Source organism: Capsicum annuum, chromosome 7, assembly GCF_002878395.1.
Source record: "Capsicum annuum cultivar UCD-10X-F1 chromosome 7, UCD10Xv1.1, whole genome shotgun sequence".
Taxonomy (NCBI): Eukaryota; Viridiplantae; Streptophyta; class Magnoliopsida; order Solanales; family Solanaceae; genus Capsicum; species Capsicum annuum.
Genome location: NC_061117.1, coordinates 133,150,292 through 133,169,361, shown reverse-complemented (window position 1 = coordinate 133,169,361; position 19,070 = coordinate 133,150,292). Strand labels below are relative to the sequence as shown.

The 19,070-nt window shown below is 37.5% G+C and overlaps 1 non-coding gene and 1 pseudogene across 1 annotated transcript; both read right to left on the bottom strand.

The window, feature by feature from the left end:
• Positions 1 to 12,463: 12,463 nt before the first annotated feature.
• On the bottom strand, positions 12,464 to 14,823 carry LOC124885775 (annotated as a pseudogene).
• A 3,608-nt stretch (positions 14,824 to 18,431) lies between these two features.
• On the bottom strand, positions 18,432 to 18,503 carry TRNAN-AUU. Its single transcript has one exon. It is a non-coding gene; the product is annotated as a tRNA-Asn (tRNA).
• Between the last annotated feature and the right edge of the window lie 567 nt (positions 18,504 to 19,070).

Sequence of the window (19,070 nt, the reverse complement as noted above, 5' to 3'; positions counted from 1 at the left end):
CTCCACGTCGCGGTGACACCCAGTTTACCAATTGTCAATTGCCAATGAGTCAGCATGATAAGTGGTGCATCGCGGTGACCCTTTAAATCGGGTTCACGGTTAAATTTTTTCATCTTTGTACAGATGTTAAACGGGGCATTTTGGACTTTTTCCAAGCAGATAAAACTGTAAAAACACCAAATCAAAGTCATTTGCAAGCATCTTATGAGTTTTTTCTCAAGTTTTCTCTCATAAAAAACCCTAAGTATCCAAAAACTCTTACAAGAATCTCAAGAATCCACCATGGATTTTCTAAATTGAGTCAAGATTCAAGGTTCTCAAGTCAAGGACCTCAAGAACCCTCTTCAAGAGTGATAGGGTTCCAAAAGTGATAGTTCATCCAAAGCTTCTAATTTAAGGTATGTGGAGTTTTGAAAAAGGGTAACCCTTTCACCCTTCTGCCCAAAAGGCTTATTTACATCATGAATTTCCTAAAATATATGAGGTTTCTACATGAATTTGAATTGGGGTTTTTCACCCATTATTATTGAAGGCATTATCTTGATATTTCCCATGAATTAAGAGTCAAATGACATGAATTCGGCATGTTTTATTGAGAATTTATAGCTGAGTATAAACCCCATGATTTTACTCCTTGAGAAGCTAATATTTACAATGTTGAGATATTGAAGCATCTGACTATATTGAGATAAATTGCTGAAATTCCCAGATTTCCACATGATTTATGAATTTATATGCTATATAATATGATTTTTATGAGCTTTAACTTGAGATTGAATTATGGGTTAGTAAGCCCTATTTGAGACATGTGAAATTATGAACTCTTGTGCTATAAGAACCCATGATTTAAATATTTTGAGATGATTTAGAAATAACTTGACCTAATGGTCTAAAAGATTTGAAATCCACTTCATTATATGAGATTATCCATTTGATTATTGGGTTCGTGGTGAACCATGAAATTATTCTAAAATTGGATTTTTTTATGACATGAGCGCAGATAATCTAAAGGGAGTAGTACTTAGCACCGAGCGGGTAAGTCACTATGGGGTTTCTTACCCCAAAACTACGTGCCACCATAGGTTGGGCCTGAGGCTGAGTTTATTATGATTATGATTGGGCCCATGGCCGAGTTTTATTTAGTGATCACTAGACCTTGGTTATACTCTATGGCAAGAGTATGATTCTTCTCCCCAATGTGGGGTCTTCTCTTTTGAAGGACAAAACATTGGACTTCATGTATCTCGCATAGTTTATGTTGGTAACGAGAACCTCGCTTTCCTTTTTAAACTTCAAAATTTGATACTTTTTTTCTTTTCGTATAGTCTACTTTCCTAAATAATTGAAATGCAAAGATGTTTCCAAACCAAGGTATTTTCTTGATGAGAGTCATTTTCCTAAATGAAAGCACCTTCCCTTGTTATGGTTCTTTTCATAAAGGTTTGAGTTAAGTTATTTCCTTAAGCTAGAATAGTTTTACATTTGAGATAGCATGATTTTACCTAAAGCTTGAAATGAGATAATTTCCTAAAGTGAATGAAATACCTTCAAGTATGTCTTTCAAGTCATATGATTCTGATTTACAAGTATACGAGTTTAAAATAGTTATGAAATATTAAGTATTGAAGAGGTTTTACTCTCCATGAGACATATGCATGAGTTGAAAGTATTGTTCAAAGTCCCTTAGCCTTTACGTATTGAGAGTAAGAGAAGATTTCTGATTTTTAAGGTTAAAGAGTGATGACTTATGAGATTTGTGTTGCATGCCTCATTCTATATTATTTATGAGCTTTATATTTTATACTTGTTCAAGCCATGTGAGTCATCTCATTTTGCATACATGATTTGATTGAAGAAGATCGGTACTATTTTTATACATATGCTCTCTCCCCTGCATACTCAGTATATTCTAAAGTACTGATTCACGTATATTTCTATGTTCTACATTGTCTTATAATTTAGATTTAGGTGCTTAGTCCCAGCCTTATTCATGATTCTTTGAGTACCTTGCCTACGTTTTCTACAGTGGTGAGTCCTCATGGTTTGAGGACCGATCTTCAGATATTTTTTGTATTTGAGAGACTATGTTTTATCTTCAGTTCATTTTGAGTTTGTTGGAGACCTGTCCCAACGGCTCTCTATATTTTGATTTGCAGAGGCTTGTTAGACTAGTATCATACTTATGATGTGTCGAGGGTATTATGGTTTTGTTTAGGTTTCTTTGTATTATGGTCATATGAACTGAGTATCTTTCTTGTATTTCCTTTCATATGATATGACTATGTGAGTGTTGAGACTATTTCATCTTGAATAGAGTGTTATTGGTAGAAACTATCTCTAGGGGTTAGCTTAGGGCTACTTGTAGCCTTAAGCATCGTGTGATATCTCGGGAGACAATTTTGGGTCGTTACAAACTTGGTATTAGAGCCTAAGGTTTCTAAGGAGTCCTAGGGAGTCTGACAAGCCGTGTTGAATAGAGTCATGATCATCGGTGTGTAGCGCACCACATCTATTCGCAAGATACCATGAGACATTTTAGGAAAAAATTGTTTCTTCTTTCTTTCATATTCTATCATGCCTATAGTTGTCCCTCTTATCTAATGATCCGTGCTCTTTCATTTTCAAAAAATGCCTCCTCGAAGAGTGAATGCTCGTAAAGACAATGTGAGCAAGCCCCACCTATTGATCCTTAGAATGAGACGGTGTCCCATGATTTAGGGAGGCCTTTTAGGCATTAGCCCAAGCAGTCACCACAAATGTTCGGGCTAATAGCCAGGCCCCAATTTCTAATCAGCAGGGTGGTTTTGTGACTTTATGCGGATAAATTTGCCTGAGTTCTATGGGTTGAAGGTTGTTGAGGACCCACAGTTGTACTTGGAGGAGTTGAGGAAGATCACTAATCTGATGCATATTTTGGAAGAAAAAAGTATTGAGTTGGCATCATATAGACTGAAGGACATTGGTTATGATTGGGTTGTATCATGAAAGAATGGTAGAGGTGAGAATGTCGCTCCTATGACTTAGCAAGTGTTCCAAGATGCCTTCTTGGACCAGTTCCTTCCACTTAAGATGACTGAGGCAAATATTGAGAAGTTCATGAACTTGAGGTAGGGCTCTATAACTGTTAAGGAGTACTGTTTGAAGTTCAATCAGTTGGCTAAGTACACTCCTGATTTGATTGTTGACACCCAAGATAGTATGAGTAAGTTTATGAACAGTGTTTCTGGGATGGTACTGAAGGAGTGTAGGGTTGCGATGTTGCATAAGCATATGGATCTGGCTAGGTTGATGATGCATACTCAATAGATAGATGTGGATAATCTTAGAGAGAGAGAAAGAATGAGGGGTAGCAAAAAGGCTAGATCTGAGCAGCATAAGTATAGTCGGCCTAGGTTCTATAAAGGGAGCCGCCTCAGTTTCTGAGACGTCCATCTATTCTCATTCCTTCATTATCTAGTTCTCCCACACTTAGAGGTAGGCCAGAGTAAGGGAGTAGGCCTTTATTATCTGCATCACAAAATAGTGTTGGCGACAGGCCCCATTATTTTTCTTATGATAAATGTTGTAGGAATCACCTGGTGAGTATTTTGGAGATTTAAGGGGTTATTTTGGTTGTGGTAAGTAGGGCAACAGACTTAGAGATTGTCCCCATGCTAGACAAGGTAACAGAGATGCCCGACCTCATGCACAGGCTGCCAGTGCACCAGCTCTGGTACTCTATCCCGCCCCTACTCAGAGCGCTTCTTCTAGCACCGCTGGCATCAGTGCCAGAACAGGTTCTATGCCTTGCCACCTCATCAAGAGCATGAGGACTCTCCTGATGTTGTTACTAGTATTCTTCATGTCTTTTGTCTCGATGTTTATGTATTTTTGGACCCCGGGTCAAACCTCTCTTATATGAACCCACTTGTTCCTGTGAATTTTAAAATGAGTCCCAAAAAGATTTCTGAGCCTTTCTTAGTTTGTACACCAGTAGGGGAGTCTGTTGTTTCTAAATAAGTGTATAGAAATTGCCTTGTTACTGTTCTTTATAGGGTTATACTTGTGGATTCGATAGAGTTAGATAGTAGATTTTGACCTTATTCTAGGTATGGATTGGCTTCATTCTTGTTATCCATCTATAGATTATCGTACCCGTTTGGTTAAGTTTCCATTTCTTGATGAACTAGTGTTCGAGTGGTCTGGGAGTTCGGTATCTACCAAGAGTTATTTTATCTCCTATATAAAATCCAAAAACTTATATAAAAAGTTTACATCTCCCACCTAGTTAGAGTCAAAGACACTAAGTCCAAGACTCTAACTAACCAGTCGGTAGATATTGTTAGTGAGTTCCCTAATTTCTTTATGGAAGATCTCCCAGGGGTACCTCCTGGTTGAGAGATAGAGTTCAGAATTAACCTTCTTCCTGACACTCGGCCTATTTCAATTCTGCCATACCACATGGTACCTGTAGAATTTAAGGAGTTAATAAAGCCACTCACGGATCTCTTAGATAAAGGCTTCATTATGTCCAGTATTTTTTCTTGGGGTGCACTTATTTTGTTTGTGTGGAAGAAAAATGGATCTTTTTGTATGTGCATTGACTACCGTTAACTCAATAAGGTCACAGTAAAAAACAAGTATCCTCTTCCAAGAATTGATGACCTGTTTGATCAGTTGTAAGGCGCAAGTTATTTCTCCAAGATAGACCTTAGATCTAGCTATTATCAACTTAAGGTGAGGGAATATGATATTCCAAAGATAGCCTTTCGAACCCACAATGGTGACGTTCAGTTTTTAGTCATTTCTTTTTAGCTAACCAATGCCCCAGCAGCCTTCATGGACCTTATGAATTGAGTGTTCAAGTAGTACCTCGATACATTTGCCATTGTCTTGATAGATGATATCTTTGTGTATTCCCATGATAAGAAAGACCATGCAGCTCATCTTAGAATTGTCTTGCAAACTCTTAGATAACACCAGTTGTCCGCTAAATTCAGTAAGTGTGAATTTTTGCTAAGGTATGTAGCCTTTCTAGGTCATGTTGTTTCAGCCGAGGATATTAGAGCTGATCCCCAAAAGACTGAAGTCGTTAGAAATTAGCCTAGACCTATTTCTCCATCTTACATTTGGAGTTTCTTGGGTTAAGCTAGCTATTATCATTGTTTTGTTGAGGGTTTCTCTTCATTGCTTCTCCTATGACCCGGTTGACCCAAAAGAAATTTAAATTACAGTGGTCTAATTCCTGTGAGTTGAGTTTTCAGGAGTTGAAAACTCGACTCACTTCAGCCCCTGTTTTAACTTTACCTGATAGTACCGATGGTTTGTGGTGTATTGTGATGCCTCTAGAGTTTGTTTGGGTTGTGTGTTGAAGCAAAGAGGTAAGGTTATAGCCTATTCCTCTAGAAAGTTGAAGCCACATGAAAGAAACTACCTGATGCATCATCTTGACTTAGCTATTGTGGTTCTATCTTTATGGTGTCCACGTTGATGTGTTTACCGATTATAAAAGCTTGCAGTATGTATTTACCTAGAAGTAATTGAATCTTAGGTAGAGGAGGTGGTTAGAGTTGCTGAAAGATTATGATTTGAGTATGTTGTATCACCTGGGCAAGGCCAATGTAGTGGCGAATGCCCTTAGAAAATTGTCCATGGGTAGCGTTGCGCATATTGAGGAAGGTAAGAGAGAGTTAGCTCATGATGTGCATTGTCTGCCTAGGTTGGGTGTTACATTGCTTGATTCAGTCGAAGAGAGTATGTTGGTGCAGAGTAGTTCCGAATCTTCTTTAGTTTTTGTAGTGAAGGAAAAGCAAGGTAGGGATCCAAGTTTGGCCAAATTGAAGGAGTTATTTAAAGACCAAAAGGTAGAGGTTTTCTCCCAAGGGAGAGATGGTGTGTTGAGATTGCGTGGTAGGTTGTGTGTCCCATGAGTTGATGACTTGTGACAGAGAATTATGGGTGAAGAACATGGCGGACATTATTCTATTTATCCTGGCACTACCAAGATGTACCGCGACTTGAGATAAATCTATTGGTGGAACTATATAAAGAAGGACATATCTGAGGTTGTAGCAAAGCGTGCAATGTTTCAATAGGTTAAGGTAGAGCACCAAAGACCGGGTGGTGTGATGCAACAATTTAGTAGACATACTTGGAAGTGGGAGATGGTGAATATGGACTTCGTAAAGGGGTTTCCTCTTTCGCGCCGTCCTCATGATTACATTTGGGTTGTTGTGGATAGGTTGACTAAGTTCGCATATTTCTTGCCAGTGCATACATTTTACACAGCTAAGGATTTTGCTAGATTTTATATCCAAAAGTTTATCAGACTGCATGGAGTTCCCTTGTCTGTTATTTCGGATAGGGGTACTCAATTTACTTCTCAGTTTTAGAGGGCATTTCAGCAGGGTCTTGGCACCTAAGTTCTTTTAAGTTCCGCATTTCACCCGTAGACAGCTGGTCAGGATAAGAGAACCATTCAAACCCTAGAGGATATGTTGAGGGCATGCGCTTTTGATTTCAAAGGTAGTTGGGATAAGCATTTTCCATTGGTAGAGTTTGCCTACAACAATAGTTTCTATACTAGCATCGAGATGGCACCATTTGAGGCCTGGCATGGTAGGAGGTATAGATCACCCATGGGATGGTTCGAAGTGGGTGAAGTTGCCGCGATCGTACCTGATGCAGTGTATAAAGCTATGGAGAAAGTTAAGCTAATTAGAGAAAGGTTAAAGACGGCTCAGAGTCATTAAAAATCTTATGCAGATAGGAGGAGGAGAGATCTTGAGTTTGAGGTAGGTGCTTTGGTGTACTTGAAGATCTCAGCCATGAAAGAGGTGAAGAGGTTTGGCAAGAAAGGAAAGATTAGTCCCCATTATATTGGCCTATATCGAGTTTTGAGCCATGTTGGTAGAGTGGCCTACGAGGTGGAGTTGTCAACCGTTCATACTATATTTTATATCTCCATTCTTAAGAAGCATATCGGTGATTCAGTGGTGGTTGATCCTTCAACGAGTGTTGATATTCAGGATAGCCTTTCCTTCGATGAGATTCCCGTAGAGATCCTAGATTTTAAGATCTGTAGACGAGGGAACAAAGAAGTTCCCTTGGTCAAAGTTTTATGGCGAAACCAGTCTGTTGTGGGTGCTACTTGAGAGGCGGAAGTAGACATATGAGCCAAGTACCCACACCTCTTTTTTGTTAGTTCAGATTAATCCAAAGGTACTATTCTTCCTTGATTCAGCTCTTCTAATCTAAAGTTCAGCTATGAATCTGTCCTTGTATGAGTTCTTGCTTTTTCCGGAGTATTCATGAGTTTAGAAAGATTTTGAACCATTTAGCAATTGTTTCAGCTATGTGCACTCTATTTTTCCTATATTCCTATCCTAACTAGCGACATTCGAGGACTAATGTTTCCAAAGGAGAGATATTGTAGGGCCCCACAAAGTTCCCTCATAGTCTGAGTCTTAGGGCGTGTCAAGTAAGGCGTGATTTCGGCCCTAAAAGATTGAGAAGTGCTTCCTAAGTGGGTATCATTTTAACCACATATAACCACATAGGAAATTCGATAAGCTTTCCGTCGATATAAGATTCACCCAAATCCTATACGTGGGTAAGAAGTTATGGCTAATTTAAGACCTAGTTGTAAAACTATGTCATTTCAGTGTTCGGCGCATCGTGGAGAGGGTCGATTTGACAATTATCAAATTTTAGTGGAACTTCGTGATATTAGTGCGTTGCACTGAGATTCCAGGTCCCAACTAGTGGGAAAATACAATGGCTCCGCATCTCGGCGACCCCTTAAATTGGGTTCCCAGTTCAATTTTTCCAGCTTCGTATAGATGTTAAAAGAGATATTTTGGACTTTTTTCAAGCCCATAAAACCATGAAAACCCCAAATCAAAGTCATTTGCAAGCATCCTATAAGGTTTTTCTCAAGTTCTCTCTCATCAAAAACCCTAAGTATCCAAAACCTCTTCCAAGAATCTCAAGAATCACCCATGGATTTTCTAAATTGAGTCAAGATTCAAGGATCCCAAGTCAAGGGCCTCAAGAACCCTCATTCAAGAGTATGAATACAATTCCAAAAGTAAGTGTTCATCAAAATATTCTAATTCAAGGTATGTGGAGTTTCAAACAAGGGTAACCCTTTCACCCTTGTGCCCAAAAGGTTAATTTACATCTTGAATTTCCTGAAATCTATGAGGTTTTTACATGAATTTGAATTGGGGGTTTTCACCCATTATTATCGAATGCATTATCTTGATATTTCCCATGAATTAAGAATCAAATGGCATGATTTGTTCATTTTTTATTGAGACTTTACCACTCGGTATAAACTCCTTGAGAAGCTAATATTTACAATGTTGAGATATTGAAGCATATGACTATATTGAGATAAATTTCAGTAATTCCCAAATTTCCACAAGATTTATGAATCTATATAATATATAATATGCTTTTGATGAGCTTTAGCTTGAGATTGAATTATGGGTTACTAAGCCCTATTTGAGACTTGTGAATCTATGAACTTTTGTGGTATAAGCACCCATGATTTGAATATTTTGAGATGATTGAGAAATGAATTGACCTAATGGTCCGAAATCTTTGAAATCTATTTCATCATATAACATTATCGATTTCATTATTGGGTTCATGGTGAACCATGAGATTATTCTAAAATTGGATTTTTTATGAGTTGAGCGCAGATAATCTAAAGGGAGTAATACTTAGCACCGAGCGGGTAAGTTACTACAATTTCTTATCCCAAAACTACATGCAACTGTAGGTTGGGGCTGATGCTGAGTTTATGATGATTATGATTGGGACTGAGGCCGAGTTTCATTTAGTGATCACTAGACCTAGGTTATACTCTCTAAAAAGAGTATGACGCTCCTCCCAAAGTGGGGTCTCCTCTTTAGGAAGACAAAATGTTGGACTCCATGTAGCTTGCATTGTTTATGTCGGTTACGAGAACCTCCCTTGTCCTTTTAAACTTTGAAATTTGATACTTATTTTTCTTTCCTATAGTCCTAAATGGTTAAAATTCAAAGATGTTTCCAAACCAAGATATTTTCTTGATAAGAGTTATTTTCCTAAATGAGAGCATCTTCCCTTGTTATGGTACTTTTCATAAAGCTTTGAGATAAGTTATTTCCTTAATCTAGAATACTTTTCCATTTGAGATAGCATGATTTTACCTAAAGCTTGAAATGAGATAATTTCCTAAAGTGAATGAAATACCTTCAAGTATATTTTTTGAGTCATACAATTCTGATTTCCAAGTATACGAGTTCTAAATGGTTATGAAATATTGATCATTGAAGAGGTTTTACTCTCCATGAGACATATGCATGATTTGAAAGTATTGTTCAAAGTCCCTTAGCCTTTGGGTATTGAGAATAAGAGAAGATTTCTGATTTTTAAGGTTAAAAAGCGATGTCTCACGAGATTTGTGTTACATGCCTTATTCTATATGATTTATGAGCTTTATAGTTTATACTTGTTAAAGCCATATGAGTTCTCTCATTTTTCATACATGATGTGATTGAAGAAAATTGATACTATTTTTATACATATGCATTCACCCACACATACTCAGTACATTCCAAAGTACTGATTCACATATATGTCTATGTCCTACATTGTCTTATAATGTCAGTTCAGGTGCTTAGTCCCAGCCTCATCCATTATTCTTTAAGTACCTTTCCTACATTTTCTACAGTGATGAGTCCTCATGGTTAGAGGATCGATCTTCAGACATTTTCTGCATTTGAGAGACTATGTTTTATCTTCAGTTTATTTTGAGTCAGTTGGGGAACTGTCCCAACGGCTCTCTATGTTTTGAATTTTAAAGGCTTGTCAGACTAGGTTCATACTTATGATGTTTAGAGGGTTTGGTATTGTGGTTTTGTTGAGGTTTCTCTGTATTGTGATTATATGGACCAAGTATCTTTCCCGTATTTTCTTTTATGTGATATGACTATGCGGGTGTTGAGTCTATTTCACCTTGAATTGTGTGTTATTGGTAGAAACCAGCTCCAAGGGTTAGCTTGGGGCTACTTGTTGCCTTAAGAACTGTGTGACATCTCGATAGATGATTTTGGGTCGTTACAGAGACAGACCTGTGCAATTTGTAATTATGTAAAACAAAGATTATTATTTCCTGTCGATAAGTGGCCAATGAATGTTCTATCTCACCTTCCAGAAGATTGAACCTTCAACCTGGAACGTCCATTGGTATGATTATGGTCAAATCAAAAGTGACACTATTTCTCATTTGACTTAAATTCGGCAACAGACCGTTGGCTATTGAGTGTCATAGACACCCTCATGTCTTGTATGTAGGGGAGTACTCTGGCATCTTCAATAGTTAACAGTTCCCTGGGTCTCAATACTTTCCTAATCATCCCTCTGATGGTTTAGAGAGTGAGTGAGATTTCTTTCTTAACTGGGCAGTCATTAGGTTAATATGGATACTAGTCCCTATTTCCTTTATCCCACCACTATAGAGTGGTTGGCAGCAAAATATGCAGACCCAACGAGTACAACCCCTTTTGCTGATTATGCTGTATTAGGTGATGATATCCTGATCACTGACATAAAGGTGGCAGAACAGTATAGGAAGTTATTGGATAGGCTTGGTGTTAACATTTCAAAATTGAAATTGATAAATTTTTATAATGGTACCATCTAGTTTGCCAAGAGGTATTGGACTAAGTCCATGAAAGTGGATTTATCTCCCATTTCTCTTTGGCCTTTACTTTCCTGTAGGACAACTCTTGGTATTTGCAATCTCTCAACCAAGTTTTCAATAAATATTTCCATTTACAAAGGTTGGGAAGAGCAGGGTATAGGGTTCGTTCATGTCTTTACTCTAACCAGTAAAAATAATAGGAAAGATTAAAGGTTTTTGCTCGAAAACCAGGCAGGTCATATCCTCTACCGTTAAAATATTGGATTGGAAGTGGTAAGCCCCTCAATCCTTATCTGAAGGGAAAGTTAGTGGATTATATTCAGACAGGGTTTAAACTTAAGGAGATATGGCTCTTCCCAGAAGAGTTGGTGTTTCATGGTCAACGAGAAATCCTTGAATGCACTGTCTTACTCAATTGGGTAAAAAAATGGTTGAAATGGGTCTCGTGGTACTCTACTATTGCTTTATCAGCAAAAGTAACCATTGATCAATTGATGGAAGTTCTTATGTGTAGCAGATCCTGGAAAAGATCAAACTTTGAATATGATTTAGTTAAGTTTAGTTTGATCTGGAAATGTTACGACATTGAAGTAGGGTGGGAAATAAGGACCACACCAAGGTGGTTATTATATCTTGTTACCTCTATTCAGTTTGATCAATATATACTAGGTGGGTACTCAGGTACCGATTTTATAATGGCACCAGTCAATTTACCATTACTGGTGAAAGGATGTGGGACATCAGACTTTAGGTGCATTTGAGCACGTAGTCCCTCTCAGTGAAGTTCCAGAAATGGTAGGGATGACGGGTTACTCTAAGAGTACCTAATATGAATAGGGATAAGTTAAAGACCCAAACCACAGTATGCACTAACTTTATTCATCAGAAGGATGCATACATAGACATAAAAGTAGTGGAATCATTATTGAGTCAACTTGCACCTACATATACCTTACATGAGAATTTTCTAACAACTTTGCCTTATTTAAGAATAGTTCCTAATACATATACCAATGTATTTATTAATATGGGACATTTAATAAAAATAATTAATAAATTTATTGATCAAAATTTGATTGTCCCTTCTTCACCCTATAAAGATAAAATATATGGGATAAAAAGGTATCAGAGTTTTTTAAATATTACTACTACTATACATATACAGTCAGAAGTAAACATAATTGGGAGAGATTGTTGATGCTTCTAGAGAACAGAAGTCATATTTACAACATACATTACGAATGAAATAGACCTACCAGTAGATATTCTAAGGGAGAGTGTCTTTTTCGAAAGGCTCCAATATTTGATGTATATATATATAGTGATTGCTCGAGTGGGGGTGTAGGTATACCACTTAAGAGAAAGCACCCCAAGTCAGTAAAGTAGTTAACCAAACACAAGTAACAAGTTTGTCTATCCTTTCTCCTAGGCCTCCCATTCATTCTTATTTATTTGATTATTTTATTGTGTAGGTCTTTTCATAGATTCCAATTCCTTCTTAGAAATCACTCATAACTCTCCTTAAGTTCAGAAAAAAATAATTCTTATTTATTGGTTGAACCTTTCTAACTAACACCCCAATCATAATTCCACCCAGGTCTTTTTTCTTTTGAACAAGCCTTCTAAATCTAAATTTTTTGTACTTTTATTTGAATTCATAATAATAATAACTAGCGGGTTTAATTAATTAAAATAAAATTGAAGGTATGTCATCTACTAGCATTGTGGTTTTCCATCAATTCTTTATCAATAGCCTACCCTTTCTTTGAACCTTGTCAATAATTGAACTTAAAGATATAAATTGAGTGTCATTTGATGAGTAACTAAAAATAAAGGAGAGGGATATGGAAAGAATAAAGAAATGAAGGATAAACTCATTGCTATCAGTAACGACTGATCACGATCCATAGGTTTATATAGAATCCATGTCCTAGGTGTATCAAAAAATATTCTTTTCTCTAAGTGTATATAATAAAATAGAGTCAAAAGGTCCACCCCGAAACCAATGGTGTACTAACTATCAACTGAGTCCTCTCCGAACCAAAGGAGATAATTTCCCATCATACGGATCACCAACTTCACTTACCTCTATGGGAGGATTGCTCCTGGCAGGTTGAGATCGCTTACAATACATGGGCTCTGTGAAAGAAGGGGTTGGGTTAGGAGAATGATCAATATGGTTATTTTCCTATATTTTTTACATGAGAAATGCGGGTCTATTTTGTCCACTTTCTTTATCCCCCTCTATCAAAATGATCATAAAGAAAGGCTAGTTTGCTTCTTATTCCCGTGTTTGATCTCTTCCATTATTGCCTGGCTTGTTGTCACCTATGTTGAAGAAAGGTTTGGAACTCTGTAGAGAAGGAAGAGGGGCCAAGGATCTTTCTCTCAAAAGTTCTTTTAAAGGATCCACTCTCTCCTCAAATAAGTAAGGCCCCATTAAGCATGGTCAAAGATAGGGATAAAGAGTAAGGATTGAAGCCCCCTAAGCTCCGCCAGGCTCTAGACATGGTTTAGCTATATAAATGTGTGGAGCCAAGTGTAGTTTGGAGTAGTAGTAGGAACTTCTAAGCCCCTTCCTAACTACTGGACCACTCTAGTGCTTCAGGTACTATGGACCCTCTACCATCCATTGCAGCAGAGCCTTTTCATGGGCGGGGGGCTAAGCGCAGTTCTTTGAATCAACGGTTGAAGGAAATTTATTCCTTTTAGATAGAAAAATTTTAAATTGGATAGGATATATGGATGGACCCATCTTTCTATTCATATATATTATAAATATAAATGGATATATATAGTGTTATAACATACCAAGAAGCCCCAAATCATTGATTTGGCTAGGTAAGACTGCACTGCTTAGGGCCCAAGAAGCAAAAGGAATAATCTCGCCTTCTTCTTCTCCACACTCTTTTTCACCTTGCACATTCCGCATGCGCTTCCACGCCATTTGTGCTTTTCTCTCCTCTTATTATTCATTAGATGACTCATATAGACTTCATCATTTTTTCCTAACTAAAATCAAAAGGGTTATATCACATCGAGATGCAAATTCATTTTCTTACCCAAATGAGATAGAGAATTTTTCACCCCTATATAGACTTTTGGGCCCTTCATATTTCTGAATTGAGACCTGTCTCGGCTCGCATAAGTCTAATAATCGATAGCAAGCACCTCAAATACGCTTGTGTGTAATAACTGAGAGTCCTATTACACCTAAAGACAACTTCAATTCACCGAACCAAGTTTTATCTCATATAGTCATTGTGGACTCGTACAAGGATATTGAGTAGATGGTTGATGTATCATACTCGACACTATCCTTCGTAGCATGCATTCCTATCTGTTTTCCAATTGATTTGGTAAGCTACATGTCTGATTCACGGAGAAGTACCTTTGGTCCCTCTTTCTTACTTACTTATGGAAACTTTCTGGCCACCCAATGACCTATAATGCTAGTCACTACTCCCACTGGGGCTAAGAAGTGAGCCCTGCAACCTAAAGCGGCAAAGAAAAAATAGAATTGTCTCTAAAAGCTAGCTAACAGGGGTATTCATTCATATAAGAACATAGTAATAGAGAGGGTAGTAGCCAATATAGGATTCGTTTTGGCTAGAGCACCCAAATCAGCTATATATTTCATATGGGTTTGCAGTAAAGCTAAAACTATGGCGAATACATCTATCTTCATTGATGCATTAATGAAGATTCAAATTAGTAGTTATTGAATTCCTTCTATGGTTCAACATGAGAAACCACTACGAATATAACCTATATATCCAATTGAACTATGAGGTAGAAGTCATTTTACTTGCATTTTGGCCATGGTGGCTAGTGCTCCTAAGATCATAGAAGTAATGCTGAAGAAAAAAAAGATTTGTTGCAATGTAGCTCCAGAAGAACCATAAATAGAAACACATAAAATATTAGCACAAATAGAGATTTTAGGTGCAATAAAAAGGAATGTTGTAACCAAGGTGGGTGAACCCTCATTGATATCAAGTGCCCACATATATAGAGTCAAAAGATATATGGAGTCTAAAGGGTAGGGGTTTTCTTCAGGGCTCGAGAGATAGAATAGATAGGCCCCCACAAATTTAAAATTTGCCTCTGGGGAATTCACACAAAAGGGAATGAGGAATTCTTAATGAAAAAAATGCTCTCTGAACCAAACGTGAAAGTCATTTTCCATTAGACGGCTTTTCCTATAGCTCTGCTCTCGACTTTGATTATAAATCCAAACAGGTCCACTCTCGGCCATTCCATATGTTGTGTAGCAGAGACGTGGTTATCTAAAGTGGATTCTCTCTTTTTTAGTAGAAGTCAAACCTGGTGTTCCTTATGGACTAAGAAGGGGGAGAACACAACAACTACATGGACCCTTTTTTTTCAGTTATTTCCAGTGCTTTCCTAGGATGAGCTAGAATTTCTTATTAGAAAGGGTAGGCAAAGCCCGAAGGCTTCTATCTTAATAGGAAGGGCAGAACGAGGAAAGGAGCTGAAAGCCAGTGTAAAGAGGAGGGCCCGAAAATCATACCACAGCAGTGAAAAAAGTATGTTCCATTCAGATAAGATGCACCTACAGTCATCCTTGGCCTTCTTCATTTTTGATGAAAAAAATCCCGATCTCTGAAAGAGTTTTTCTTCCCCCATTGTACCTCTCTCCTTTCATCGAGCCTTTACTTTAATAGTTGGTGACAGCATTCCCTTATCTAAACTTAGTAGGAAATCTTTTTGGCCTTTGTAAAATTTGGGGTGGGTTTCGCTTAAACATAGTCTCAATCAAAATGTAAAGGGTCCTAGCTACTCCATGCGTTCAATACAAAATATGGAAAGCTACAGGGATGACAAAAAAAGGGTGCTTTCCTGTGTTGCACTAAAAAAAGGGACCTAAGATACGAATGTCTTCTATTAGGTTTCTTCTCTAGCATACGTCACTGCTCATCCCGTGTTAGAGGGGAAGATTAGAAAAGCAGGAAAAGAAAGAGGGAAGGTGAGAAGTATCTTATTCTCTTTACAAGAACTTCTGGATCATAGAATCATTTGGAATAGGTTCCATATTTATTTTATTGGAAGGAATGATACATTCCATTTGGGGCTTCGGGGAACTCAAAAATTGGACTTGAGAATCAATGGTAGATAGACAAGAGATAGATAAATGATATATATATATATATATATATATATATATATATCTTATAAAATATTTTGAGATTAAATAGCAGATGGATCCTATGCCCTATATCCAACACTTATTCCTATCTAATGATAGAAAAATCTTTGTCAAATACCAGACAAAGACTGTTTGAAGAATTACTCATATCCAAAGCATCTTTTAAAAAGCACCCCACCCCATAAAACTAGAAGGCGGGTTGTTCAACTTTTGAATCAAACAAAGTAAGTAGTAAGGAAGTTCATCCACTGTAAGGAGAGGGGATTCATAGAAACTTCATTCCAAAGAAAAGTGAAGAACCAATGTTTAGTCAATAGGAGCCCTACTTCCCTCTTTCCAACCTCATCACTTCAATTCAAGGGCAAAATCATTTCTTAGTCACCGGGATCAGCGCACCTTCGGTACTTTATTAGGGCAATCAGTTTTATAGTGACTACTTTCGTTTAGTAGGGTGACAAATTCTTCAATGATGAAAACAACCAGAAACTCGAGAGGGTCGCCTTTAGAGAAGTATTTACCGGTAACTAATGACTTACCCTAAATATGTCCTGAGGCTGACTGAATCCAATCCATAAACCCAAAAATGAAATGTTTTTCATTCCCTTTCATCAATTAAGTAAAGTAGGCATACAAATCACTTTTTCTTTTATACTCTATTGGAACAAAGCAAAGAAGGAGGCGGAATGGAGAAATAAAAGGGACAAGGGCGGTCTTGCTTAGAATGAAGGCTCCTAGTTTGCGGGTAGAGTATCATACTAAAGGTCCTCATACTTTTAGGAGGTTTTTATTTTAGGTAGTTGTTCACTATTGGATCTCGACCATACAAAACCTATAGTTTTAGTTGCCGAGATATCTTTTTTTTCATTGTTCCCGATGATTTTTTGGGGAATCTGCTCCCATGCTTCAAACTGTCAAATCTGAACTGAACCCTATCAATCTTCTTTCTTTCCTTAAGAGAAGGAAGCATACCAGAAGCATGAGTTTTGTTATTCTTCTATGGTTTTTTCACTTGAATGGATGGGCAGTTGACCGAAAGATAACTTCGATTCACCCGGCCAGCAGATGGGAAACGTTCTTATCTTGTGTAAGGATACTACAAAGCAAGTTTATCTTCTAGAGGTGCAGCTATATGACAAAACTACAGAAAAAGTAGTTTTTTTATGTAACATTTTATGGTCTCAATGCCCTTACGAGGTAGTGATGAGTTTCACGCGCTCTAAGCAAAGCGTACGCATGGTTAGGAAAATTGTCCACAAAGAAGTACCATCCACCCTACCCGACCACCTATAGTTAGCCATCCCAGCTGTCCAAAAAGGAACTATAGTGATCTTGAATAGGGATCCTACAGCGATAAATAAAATCCCCATGAAAATACCACTAGATCAAGCACTACAAATTTCGTATCCGGTCTAAATCTAGGCTAATTGATTAAAGTGGGTAGATTCATTAGACCCATAGATCATTAAAAAAAAGGGTGGGTAACCTTAGCACCACACTACATGTATAGAAGCAAACCCCCTCATTACCGTACATGTTACTCTCACTATATATAGCTCACACAAAGACTCTTAAATCCATCCCGAGCCTTTTCTTCCATCTCTCTTGTCTAATCCTCAATCAAACTTATGTTACCCAAGCACTATGAAATAGGGGTCTTTCCTTGGCTTATAATATGCATCAGCTTTGCTTCGTCCCAAACAAAAGAGGCATTTTAGAGAATGTATGCATGTCGGAATACCAATAAATATATTAGATAAAAGACTACAACTACCAGATATGCCGAAAGCGACTTGTTTCTATTCTCATTAGGATTGAATAAAGATGGGAAATCTATAGATCATAGTAGTTCGCCAACCTCTCTAACTAAAATATGATTCAATTTAACTTCACGGCATGGACAAAAAGAATTGAAGAGCTTTGCTCAATTAGCCTTCCTATACTGACGAATGCCTCTTTTCTCATCTTAGAAGTCTAAATCAAACAAGTAGAAGAGGAAGGATTAAAACCTACATAGAAAATCTTCAACAAATTTATAGTCTTCTGCTTTCGACCACTCGACCACTCTCCCATTCAGCAATGAGTTCTAATACTAAGAAGAGGGTGGCGCCCCGAATCAATCAATAAGTTTAGTGATTTAATTTAATGGAACTAAGACGATTAGCTTAGCCAGCATTTCTAGAGAATCCAGTAATTTAAGAATTTCGTTGCTATTAGTATATTAGACCATCCCCCCATAAAAGAACTTAAAGCCTAAATAAAAGAGAGTTTAGTCTATAAGAAGATGGTAGATATTTAGCCATTGGGCCACATCCATCTATCCTACACAGTAACCCTTTTCTTGTTCGTTCTTCAAATGATGCTAGTGGAGACTAATTCCTTCCCACTAATAAAGATACTACTCTAGTCTATCTAGTGGATCATTCCCTAAGAATGGAATGAACCAAGTGTACCTATAGGAGATTGAGGAATAAAAACCAACAATGAACTTACTACTGTTGATTTCCCATAATTTTTCTAGTATAGAAACAAAGGAGAAAGACACTGTTGGAGGCAAGTGCTTGGTCAGAAAAGAGATAACTCAAAAATCTCCCCAAGTAGGATTCTAACCTACGACCAATCAGTTAATAACCGATCTCTCTACCACTGAACTACTGAGGAACAACGAACTTAATGTTGTAACCCAACACTCGTTATTTAACCTATGATCAATAAAAATTGAGTTTGTCACTTTTTTCACATATACCGGGAGAAAGGGTTATGATAGCATGACCCTCCCTAATCGGAGAGCCTACAGGACAATAAGGCGGTGATCAACCATCCACTCTTGAGATTCATATTAATTAATAAATCTCTGTGCCCTGCCAGTTTGCTAAGTAGACTCACTCTATCGAGTGGCAACAAAAGTTGGAACTCTTCCAGCCAAAAACAAGGGACCTACTTCTTATCCTATGAGTTAGAAGTTATTAAAGATTCACTTCTTTGTCTATCTCTCTAATTTTATACTACTAAGTAGCACTTCTGCTATTCAATAATAGAATCAATTTTGATCAAGATGAAAAAAGTCAGCCCTATATATGTTTGTTATTTGTAAAGCGCTAAGGCCATATCTATAGTAAGAGTCCCTTTTGATGCTCATTAGCATATTTTTGTATTGCATCTAGGTTTTCGCTTCTCTTGTTTATGGTCTACTTTCTCCCTTCTTATTCAAGCTTTGAAGTCCAAACT